General features: G+C 33.5%; 1 long non-coding RNA gene across 1 annotated transcript; it reads left to right on the top strand.

Moving 5' to 3' along the window:
- Positions 1 to 776: 776 nt before the first annotated feature.
- LOC148131449 (uncharacterized) lies at positions 777 to 11,841 on the top strand. The gene is made up of 4 exons (XR_015748372.1): positions 777 to 990; positions 1,261 to 1,398; positions 4,185 to 4,224; positions 11,555 to 11,841. It is a non-coding gene; the product is annotated as an uncharacterized LOC148131449 (long non-coding RNA).
- The last annotated feature ends 304 nt before the right edge of the window (positions 11,842 to 12,145 follow it).

The following is a 12,145-nucleotide window of genomic DNA, read 5'->3' on the forward strand; positions in this document are numbered from 1 at the left end:
AGTTCTCTATTTCTACATTTCGAATTGCATACTTATAAATTAAACATGAATAGATAACATAAATCAAAGACTTTGTGAATAATTTTTTCCTCTGCCTTCCAATAGACATGAGGGAGAGGCCAAGTTGTAAAGTTTGCAGCATAACGAGGTGACCTTGGATAAGACACAAACTTCTCTCCTGTTACAATGTGACAAGAACACAGCAATTTCAATGAGCATGAGGTGATATGTCAGTGTCATTTTTACTTTCCACATTGTGGGAGAAAGTCTGACACACTCTTACTATTATGCTGCATTTTTGCATAACTTGTAATAATAAATGTACAGCTTTTACTTAAACATAATAGAATAGCCTTGAATGTGTCAGCACAGTCATTTACCTATACATATAAAATACTGCCTTGCCTATACTCTTTTGTGTTTTAATTGTGTTTTTCACTTCCCTTATACTTTACATTCAGTTAACTTGTAGGTTTATGCTGTTGCTTAGAATTAAGATCTTTTAATAGAAGGACATTGATTTCCTGTCCCTCAGTATTATCAACGGTGCCCATAAATACCTAGAATCCCATTGTTTAAAGGTAACAGTGAAGGATCTTTGTACATATATGAATAAGGAGAAAGTTTATCAACCAAATATTTTATTCCATTGAATCAAGACAGTTATATAGGTAGCAAAATGTCAACATACATTCATTGACTCATGTAGCATTAACTCAAAGTCACTTCACCAATTTTTTAAAAAAGTTTTTTTTCCCAATGCACATTATATCTGTTTTAATTACAATGCTCACTGAAGATTCCACAAATTGAGGACTGAATCTGCTTCTCATCCCAAAGTATTTATCTTATTCAGGCTATTTTAGGTTTAAAAACTGGAAGATGCAAAGAGAAATTTAGTGATTACATCCTGCTCATTTTTCAGTATCTCTGCAAAAGATTTTCTTACATATAACATTAGTAATCTGAACTGCATTCTACTTAAAAAGAGTAAGTGGCATATTATTGTATCATTCCTTGAATAAATGTACTTGAAAAACAGGAGAAGCTATCCTCTACTTTAATCTAAAAGTGATTATATCCCCAATTTTGAGTATATTCATCCATATGGAGAGATGACGTTGTATTGTTTGAAAGAGATAAATACACAACAATGCTAAAGCTCCTTTCCTGAGGTTTATTTAAAAAAAGGTATGATAGTGTAATGTAATCTAATGAATGCAGGAAGGCTGGATTTTACTTTTTGGTCTTCTTTGATAGGACAAATGGCTCTTGCTTATGGATGACACAGTGATATTGTTTTTTCTTGGATATGAGAGTCATGGCAAGGATTCCCCCGCCATACTTCTGCTGCTGAGTTATTGTTACCTGCAGTGCATTTTAAGCCTAAGCTTCAACGTAAGTAACTTATGCCTTGCCAACAGTAAGGCCTCATTAAGTTTCCACTTGGTGGCTGCATTGAGGCAATCAGTCCACCATTCTGTTCTTTGAGTTGCAGTCATAACACTGGTAAAAAGCAAGGAACATCCCAGGGACAAATACAAGAGATACTTTGCAGTTTTAGACTGTCAAGCTAGTTATCTGTGTGCAATTGATGGAAACCTGGCACAACTTTTGGCAATACATGGCAGGAATTAAGGAGAAACTACTGGTATTGATGTATTTGGTTTTGGTAGCTAAGATAATGAAGAATAGGAGATTCTGCTGAAAGTATTATTGTGATTGATTGTTATTAAATTGAGTGTAAATAATACAAAATAGTTCATTCCTGATAGTGTAATTCATGTGAAAGCATAGCAGCATTAACCTTGCATCATATTTATTTCTCCCCACTGCAAATTAGACTTCTTATTCACAGGATGTAAGTTTAATAGGTGATGATGGAGCAAGATGTGTCATAGATGTGAGAGGTGAGGATAAGTAATTTACCTTCCAAGACTTAAACTAGGGGCCACAAAGAAATCTCAGAATTATCCTTAGTCCATTTTACGTTCTGTTGATCAGTCAGCTGGGTTTCTCAACAGCAGTAAGATTTCATTTCATAAACACAAGCTACATTTATCTAATAGTCATAAATGAAGGTGCTTTCCTTTTTTATTATGGTGGATTTATTGGGGCATCTCCATAATTTGTTTGAAAGGATTTGGGTCAGATGACTTAAACTCAGTGAAGAATTTTATATCTGGATATAAGGCACTTTAGATAAATACTGATCAAGTTGGTTGCAAACATCTCAAGAAATATAATGAGAACCCGGAAGGATTTCTGCCAAAATAACCCGAAGAAAAAAAGAGACAGAAACAACACAAAAAGGGAAAAGTGTGTACAGACAATCAAAAAGTAGGTTCTTGTAAAAATTTAATAAAGATAAGTTTTAATACATTATTTATGTGTTAAATAATATATTAGATTATAAGAAGATTCAAGGGTATAAAAGTGAGAAAGGAAGAAAAGAAACCTTTCTTGAGCATGCAACTTCCTCTAGATAACTAAAAGGTTACTTCCTCTAGTCTAGGTTAATAAAAATCAAAGTAGTTAGAAGAACTTAAGATCCATAATCAGCTGGAGAGAAGTAGGATATCGCTATCTAATTCCTTAAATGCTCACATTTAATTCAGGCAAAATTTAATATAAGATAATTCAGGCAAAATTTAATATAAGATAATATATTTTTTTTTGGTATCCAATTTAGTAAACACTTGGATTTAAATTGCAGATATGGTCCTATCTTGGCATGCACAATTAACTCAACAAAAGTTAGAAACATTCCTAAACTAAGAGAAATAATAGAATGCAAACGACATTCCTTGCCACTATTTACATCTCTAAATGACCTCATCAAAGCAGAATATCTGCTCTATTATTTTGCTTCTGCAAATGTTGCAACCAAACTTTATTGTGTTCCAGGAATCTTACAAAAATAATCAGATCCTATCTCTAGCTGCCTTTGGCATCCTGCATAATTTATATAATAGCAGTAAAATTGGGCACAAAATTGACCAAGGTGGACACCTGGAATTTAATGAGAAAAGTAATGATACTGCTTCTTAGTATGGAACATTATAGCATGTTTTGAACTTTCTCAGAATACTTTATTTAAAAAAAATATTAATTAATTTTTAAAATAAATGGTTATAACTGTTGATGTGATACATTTCCATGAAACATGGATACAGAAATTAACAAAATTATCAACATCCATTTGGGAGAAACACAAATGGAAAACTTGCATCATCATAGACTTTAATGGACATGAAACATATGAAATTTCTTTATAAAAGAAGTGATACAATTTTAGAGGACATTAAATTTACTTGCCATTAGAATGCAACATGTTATTGACTTTGTATATATCCTCTTTTATTGAGGTTTTCATTTTTTAAATGTTGAGTTCAACCACTATATATTATACTATCAGCCCATGAATTTCCAGTTCTGGAACATGGCAAATGCATTGAAGATTATGCTTTTCTAAGAAAACATGACACACATGAGGTTCTTCATTACAAAAAGACAAACATGCCAGATGTTTTGAAGCTATATCAAAGCATTATTGAATGCCTGAAGTCTTTAATTATTGAAAATAGTTGTAACATCTCATATTTTTGGTATTCCTTCTTCGTTTAACTGGAGTACAGGAAGGCATGTTTAGGGTTAGAAAATAAGCCACAAGAGTTAAAGTACATCATTTCCCAGAGATAAGTTCTTAAAATCTAGGAATTTTTGGAAAATAGTGAATAATGGCCTTTTTTTTGCTTTACAGACCTGTAAAGATTGTAAATAAAAAAATTAGCTGTAAAGTTACTTTTTCATCCACCATAACTATGAACTGGTTGCTAAACAAGGTGGTTGCTAAATGAGGGATTATCTGTAAACTAATCAGTTTATTAAATATTGTGGCTATGTTGCATGCTAAATATATGTTAGACAAATCGAAGGAATGAATTATGGCAAATAACTTTCTGAAAAAACACCTAGTCTTTGTAAAGATTATTCAACCTTGCATCAAATGTGTTGGCACTCTTAGTTAAACTGTGAATCAACAGGAGATAATCTTATTCAGATTCTATGATTGTTCAGGTTGCATTCAATTCAATAGATAGAATGTCACATAAATTGGTAAATGCAAAACAATTCAAAATATATTGTTTCTGATACAAAATTGTTTTTATTCTTTACCATAGGGCTGCTATCAGATAACAGTCCTGCATCTTACGGAACGAGGTAAGGATGGGTTTCACTCTGCTACTTTCCAATTTGTTTCTTAATGATGAGCAGAGTACTAAGAGACATCCAGTTTTTCCCCATTCAAGATTGCTGAGAGGAGTTAATCTCTTCTAATGTAAGATGATAATTAGATTCTCATATCACAAAGATTGGGATTCACAGATTGATAATAGCACTAAGCAAATCATCAGTACTGTCATCAATTGTGTTAAAATCCTCTTTGAAATTAATTTTAAAAAAGCTAAGATCCTCACATCTGGGCAAAAAAACTCCAAAGCGTAAGTGGCAAATAGGCCAATCTTAAACTGAATTACATTCTGCTTACTGTTTTTTGAGTTAACATTTTCTTCTACTGGTAGCTGGATTCTACATTATTGAAAAGCATAATACTAAAAAAAAATGCTTTTCTGACATTTTTTGTTCTACCATTAAAGTGGGTATTAAAACCAGTTCTGCATGTATTAAGAACAGTGTCTTTTCTCTCTTTTAAAGAACTGAGATCAGATATGTTAGTGTGAATATTTTTATACTATAATTTTGAGATTAATATTAGCTTCCCTTGTTATGAAACATAGTGAAAAGTGACTAATTCGCCAACTATAATAGCTGTTATTAGAACACTTAATTATTAGTTATAAATTCTTTCCCTTTCAAATGATGGATACCCTGTGCAGGAACAAATAAAAGAAAAATTTTCTGCTTGATAAACAGTTGATTCTAAAGATTGGTACTCCATATCCAGCAATATGGATTCTCTCTGGAATATTTTTCTTCCTTGTAGCTTAACAGTTTTTTTCTGCTAATAGATAAATGTTTAAGTTCAGAATTAAGTTCATTATCTCGATAGAATATAGTTGCAACTAACAAGCGTGCACCTTGGTATGATTGGACTAAGAATAATACTGAATGTGATTGTTATCTCAAGTTTATTTTTATATTTCTTTATTTGAACGCTAACAAAGCTAAGAATGCAGCAGATGCAAAGCATACTTTTTGAAAGATGTTTTAAGAAAACAACTCATAATTTCAAGCATTGTCCATGTATCAATAATCAGGTGGTCTTTTGCATTATATTTTGTTGCCCTATGTTAAGCTTAGACTGTGCAAACTCTTTATATTTATCTAATGTCAGGAGAAGGAGAGTTACCTACATTCAGAAAAAACAATGACCATCAGACCTAGAACAACACTGGTCACTTGTTTTTCCCCTTTAGATTGTTTTGACCTATTGTTAAAACAAGATTGATCTTCCTTCCTTCCTTCCTCCCTCCCTCCCTCATTCCCTCCCTCCCTCTAAATATTGCTAGTATCTTTTGTAAAGTAAAACTCAGTACAAACAACTCAGTCCTATATACAAGCTTATACTTTATCTAACCAACAGACAGACAAAAGATGGAAAGATGAGGAAAGCAAATCTGGTGTAGGAAAATTCAAAAAGAAGAGATTTGGCTGGAAATAATATTTCAAAAGAATGATCCTGGTTCCCATATCCTCCATAGCCTTTACATATCAAAACAATTTCATGTACTTTGCTGAGCTGAAATTAAAACACCACAGATTTTTAAAGGTTATAATGAAAAAAAGAAAAGAAAAGAAAAGCAAAATCAAAATCAAACACTATTGACCTTGGAGAAACTGGAGATAAAATAATGCAATTCTTGACATAGCACAGATGAGTGCTGTGCTGTTTTAATGGATACATTCTTTATTGCCAAGTAAATCACCAAATGTGGTCATTAAGGGCAGCAACAATGACAGCAGATGCTGAGGCATGAGGACTCTTAAATGTTGGTTCTCAGGAAATCACACTAACCCCTACCAGGCGTTAGAACGGATACAATCTATTATTGTTTCTATGACTCAGTACTCTTCTACTGTAGTTTTCCAAGGCCAATCAGCAAACTTGCCAAGAAGTCAAAAGTCAAGTTATTTTCACCATACTCGAATACAATGTGTATTGTGCATGACATTTATTAATCTGACAGAATTCTGGTGGTATCAGATGCAAGCTCAAGGACAACACAATGAAATCCAATTGATTCAAATCCTTTTCTTGCTTACATCTATTGGACAGAATCTTGCCAAACAAAAGTTGTAACTTTCTACCCTATCAGATATACCTTAAAAGATTCTAGGATGTGGCTACCCAAAACCTCTTCTTTCCTCTCCCATCAAACTCTTACTATGGGCCTCTCTCTGATGGAACTTATTGCCTTCTCCCTGGGAAAAGTCTGTGCTTCCAAAATTCATTTGCTGCTCAAGGTGCACATTCCATCACAGGTATTAGTAGCAGGATCAGATGGAGGTATCTAATAGTCACTTAGCTTTGGCCTCTTTTCCACACCTATTTTTTTTCTGCTGGTAGAGAACAAGAAAAACAGGAGGGTCTCAGCAAGGGTTTTCCAAAGAATCATTCCTTTAAAATATCATTTCCACCCAAATATCTTCTTTTTGAATTTTCTTATGCCTAATTGCTTCCTTCATCTTTCCTTTTCTTTTTCCTGCCTGTCTGTTGCTTAGATAAATTATAAGCTTGTATATAACACTGAGTTATTTATACTGAGTTTTTTTAAAACAAAAGAGGTTAGTAACATCAATATTTAGATTATGGAAGAAGGAAGGAAGGAAGGAAGGATCCTTTGTCTACAATGCTTCAGGATTGTGTAGTACCTCATTTTTTTAAAAAAATACAGTTGTTATTATGTCATGAATTTTCATTTTGTTAAAAATCCAGTTGTACATCATGTGAAACTAAAGGAAGCATTGCCTATGTTCCTTTGAATGCTGGAAATTGAGATGTTTGGCAACAGGAACAGCATGTATCTGGCAACTGATGTCACCACTTCAGAGAAGGCCATGCTTATTTTTTCTGATACTGTGGTAAAGATGTTAACAATAAAAACAATTTATTTGCATAGAACATGGCTGAATTGATTACAGCAGTGTGTCTCCTTGAGTCATTGAGTTGAATCCAGACTTTGGTAGTCATACTTCAATCATATTAATATCAATGGAAATTGAGTTATCCATGACTAGCTTCCTACACTGATTGTTGATAGATCCCTCTCTCAATCACCTTGGGTATACTTGTTTTTTTAAGAAAGTCTGTTCCCAATTCTCAAATGTATTTAGTAACATTTTGTACATGTATTGCATTGCCCATTAAACAAAATGCACATTAATTACATTTGTAATGGATTTCTTAAGTTGTTGTTCAAGGTTTTCTTGTTTTCTGTTCTCTGATGTCCTTGATGCATAATAAAATATTCATGAAACACTTATATTTTATAGCAGAAGCTAGCCTTTGAGATGCTGTTTTTCATTTTCTTACAAACAGCAGAAAATAAATGCATACACATAAATATACATACCTGGATTCAAATCCCATCAGATGTGTGGGCTAAAAAATAACTGTCTTTGTTTTTACTCTGTAAAATGTGAATAATAACTGCACCCAACAAGATTTCAGATGACCTTTGGCTACTTAATCTACAAGGAGAATGGCATCATCTTTTCTAGAAAATCTTGTTGTCTCGCAGCTAAAACTCTACCACAATTATCAGTTGCATTGTGTTTAAAAAGGCTAAATGAACATTAACTTGTGTTAGCTAGGGTAAGTTCCCAAATGTGTTCTTGTCTATCAACAAGAACCCAGAGCCCATCGTGTGGCTCATTTGATTGTTTGTTGTGACCAGGATGGGTATCATTTTTTTTTATATTGTATTTCTTATTGTTGGTAAGCCACTGAGAATGACTGGGCAGTCAAAATAAATCTTCTAAATAAATAAACTTTCTCAACTGACTGGAGAATTCTGAGAAGTGATATCCACACATCTTAAAATGGCCAAGGTTGAAGAAAAAGTGCTCTATACAAATGGCAACCACTAGTACTTTGAGTTGTTGCCTTTACTTAGTTTTTGTGTGTGTGTGACTGTGAAATTTGAATTTATTACTGTTCTTTTCTCTTAATCATCTGAAGAACTTCCATGTTTGTTGCCCAAAGGAATAGTATTAGTAACATTTGGCAAACAAAATAAAATTAATTAGTTCTCTGAATTTTAGATTTGAACGTACTACTGGTTTTAGGGAATGACAGTCTATAATTACAACTCTGCCTGAATTGAAGCATTACCAAGGAATGGTCTTGGTAAACTGTTGTAAGTTTAGGCAACAATAGACAATTGTTTTCTGTTTATATGGAGAACTTCCCAGTACAGTATGATCCAATACTTTAATTTGTGCATCTATGTACAGTATGTACAGCTCTCACAGAACCATCTGCACTGGTGTTGAAATTGTTGCACACCCTGTTGGTGCCTAATTGTTTTGTAAACACAGCTCAAATTACGTGCATATTTACAGATGCCTGTATTTCTTCCAATGTAAGCATTAAAACAATTATCAGAAAAGTGAATCAATGAATCTGTTTCTTACCTATTCTTACCTTGTTCCCTCCTTTCCTATGTGTAGCAAGATGAAGAGGTAAAATCTAGACTGAAGGACTGAATAGTCATCAATGAATGCTAAACACTTTGCTCAAGTATACATAGACATTCACATAATGCTGTCTGATAAAGCCAATACTATGTGATGAAAATATGAAAGGAGCAAGTTCACAAGCAAAATTTTTGTCCTAGTTCTTATTTCCTAAAATTTGTAGGATTGTTATAAGCTTACACTGGATCTTTTTTCCCCAGACTGAGGATAAACGCTTTCTAAGCAAAGCCCCTATCCATCCAGATTGTTTGCAAGAGAAAATTTTTGTCAGCAAAGGAATATTGTGCCTAAAAACACCCAGTCTTTGAAACAACATCCTCAGCAACATTTTTCATGCCTGAGACTAGCTTCTTTTAGGTGCCAAATGAAGTTTTTTAATTTTCCCAAGCTTTTGCATGCACATAACGCTTATTTTATGATTTATTTATTTTAGATGTCTGCTCTTTGGCTTGACTGTTTTTATTTTCATGAGAAGCATTTCCTCAGGAGCCATTACTGATGGAAAAATTAGATGTAAATGCTTGGTGAAAATGCAAAAATATACCCATTCTGTTCAACCATGTTACAATTAAGGGGACCATGGAAGGAACATTTAAGATTTACCAAAAAGGAAAGTTAAAACAAAAAGCAAAAACCCAAGCTCCAAAAAACAAAAACCAAAACCCAAACCCAAACCCTGAAATAATTAGAGTCTTTAGAATGGATTGGATACTCTAGTTGATATATGTACAAATCCAAGGCAAATGAAGATATTATCAATTTACAATTTCACGATTTTGGCTTTTAGAAAAACACCAAAAGTAGTTGATCCCGCGGTCGGTCCACGGCGGTTGGCCCTGCTCTAAATCCAGGGCAAATGAAGATTACACTTGGATCACTTGAGAGAAAACAAAAGTAGTTGATCATGAGAGAATACTTTGGCAAAAATGACAGATTTTTTTGTAAAAATAGACAATAAATTGAAGGTGGTTTCTTTTGCAGCAGAAGGAGCTTTGCATTTCACAGTTAAACATTACAATTATTTCAAGTCAATAGATTGTTCTTCCATCTTTTTGAATATTTCCTGAATTCCAGAAGTAGTTATGCACTTGCAAGTATTGTTAACTTGACACTTGTATCACACCTGTTGAAGTTGTTGTAAAAGCGTTTAAAAATGAATTGGAATTTGTTTAAAAATAATTTAAATCAAAGTGGTTGGACACAGGATATCTGCATAGGGCCAAAAACGTCAAGATGGCCATAGCATCTGCACAATTGAAACCCCAACTCTTTTTCAAGTGTTTTCCTTTTGTGACTTGCAAAAGAGGAGTAAGGCTTTGATTGTGAGGTCTCAGCTGAGATATTGGCCTTTCTTCAATCCTCTCGTGGATACCTTTATCATATGGAGTATCTTTATCAGATGAAATACCCATTATGAAAGACACAGTTCATTCATAGGCTGAAATTGAATTGCAGTTGCCTCACTAATAACCACATGGGGAAGAACAGTGATCTTCAGAGGAAATTATTTAACTGTTTAATTCTTGACAAACCCTATGCAGCTGGGCAAGACCAAAGAAACAAGAAAACTACCCTAATTTCAATAAGACATCTTTCATGCTATTAGGATAAATACAGTCTTGGAAACAAAATAAGAATTTTCTAGCTTCATGCCTCAGCTCACAATATAGGTGGTGTCTCTTAACCATATTTATCTATGATGATGATTGAGTCTTGAAATCATTGTTGACTCTTGATGACTGTCTAGATAAGTCCATGCAGTTTGCTTGGCAAAATTTCAGAGGTGGTTTTCCACCACCTTCTCAGGACTGAGACAGAAAGGAACTGGCCCAGAGTCACCAAGCTGGCTTTGTACTTAATGCAGGATTGGGACACATAGTCTCCCAGTTTCTAGACCAGGGCTGTCAAACTCCCAGCCCACGGGCCAGATACATCACATGCTGGCCACACCCACGCCCAGTTTAGTGAAGGGGGGAAAAGTCCCGATATGTCACGTGACACCACTGTGACATGAGTTTGACACCCCATTCTAGACTAATGCCTTTAACCATTACACTACTAATACTTTATGATTTATTAAATTAAATCATAAAGCATTTATATCTTCTTTCTTAATTCATTCTTCCTATTGCTGTAGAGACCAGAAGTTAGTCAAACCTGCTTTCATTTATATTTTAGATATTGCTAGCCCACCTCAAGTTTTGCCCAGTTGAAAAAAAATCAGCTGCTTTTTACCCTTGAAGAATGGGTCCATATAATTATTTCACTTGTCTTATGAATTGCACATGATTAGGAAGAAATAGGAACCAGTGCTGGCTACTTCCCTTCTTTGCTTATCCCTAATTACAAATCATTTTATCCTTCATTACCCAATTTCTTCCTGTGAAAATCTTGTTGAGCTTTTGTGATATCCTTTCTTTATGTTCAACTTTCTTTGTCTATTATGAAATAAGCAATGTTTTATATAGTAAGCATTTGTTTAATGGCAGTTGTGTGTGACTGCATATTGCAAACACTTTGTAAGTTCAAAGACTTTATTTTTTATTTTAATAGCCCTTTTAATTTTAATAATCTTATAGCCAATATGAAGATCAAACCCAATATGAACATCAAATCTTGATATTTTAAAAATAATCTAACATATAGGAAGGCAAAGTATTTGAGATGCAAATAGAGTTTGTTGTTTTTGTTGTTCAATCATCCAGTTGCTTCTAACTCTTTGTATCCCAATAGCCAATAGTTGTTCAGGATTGTCTGTCTAGCTGAGTCTCACAATATCAGTGACATTGTTCATATTGCTAATTATACTGTTTTGTATTCATTTGTACAGATCATATGTACAGATCCAGGGCAAATGAAGACACTATTGATTTTCAATTTCACTTGGAATCAGAAAAGCAAAAACAATTGAGAATCAAAGAGCTCATTGGGAAAATGGACATGTTTTGTAAAACTAGACAATAAAGTAAAAGTTGTTTCTTTTGCAACAGAAAGAAGATTTAATACAAATATCCTACAAAAACATCTATGTCTTCTTGAAGGCAAAGAAAGAATATAATTTCCAAAAAAGTATGCATGCTACAAAGGAGTAAGAGTTTCAAAAAAAGGGAAGTGAAAATTAAGGGTACATTTAATATTAACATATATATTAAAATGGAATAATTATAAAAAGATTATCTGTGCATGACTTCTTAAGACTCCGCTATTATTATTTGGTTTATGGTTAAAGATAAAGTTGAGTCAACTTTAACTTTCCAAGAACATGGACATGTTCGGGTTATTCTCCTGATGACAATATGGTAGAATAGAATAGAATTCTTTATTGGCCAAGTGTGATTGGACACACAAGGAACTTGTCTTGATGCAAATGCTCTCAGTGTACATAAAAGAAAAGATACATTCGTAAAGAGTAAAGAATCAT

The sequence above is a fragment of the Notechis scutatus genome, chromosome 3, assembly GCF_049901735.1.
Source record: "Notechis scutatus isolate UNSWTSFEM ecotype Mainland chromosome 3, rNotScu1.2, whole genome shotgun sequence".
Classification (NCBI taxonomy): domain Eukaryota; kingdom Metazoa; phylum Chordata; class Lepidosauria; order Squamata; family Elapidae; genus Notechis; species Notechis scutatus.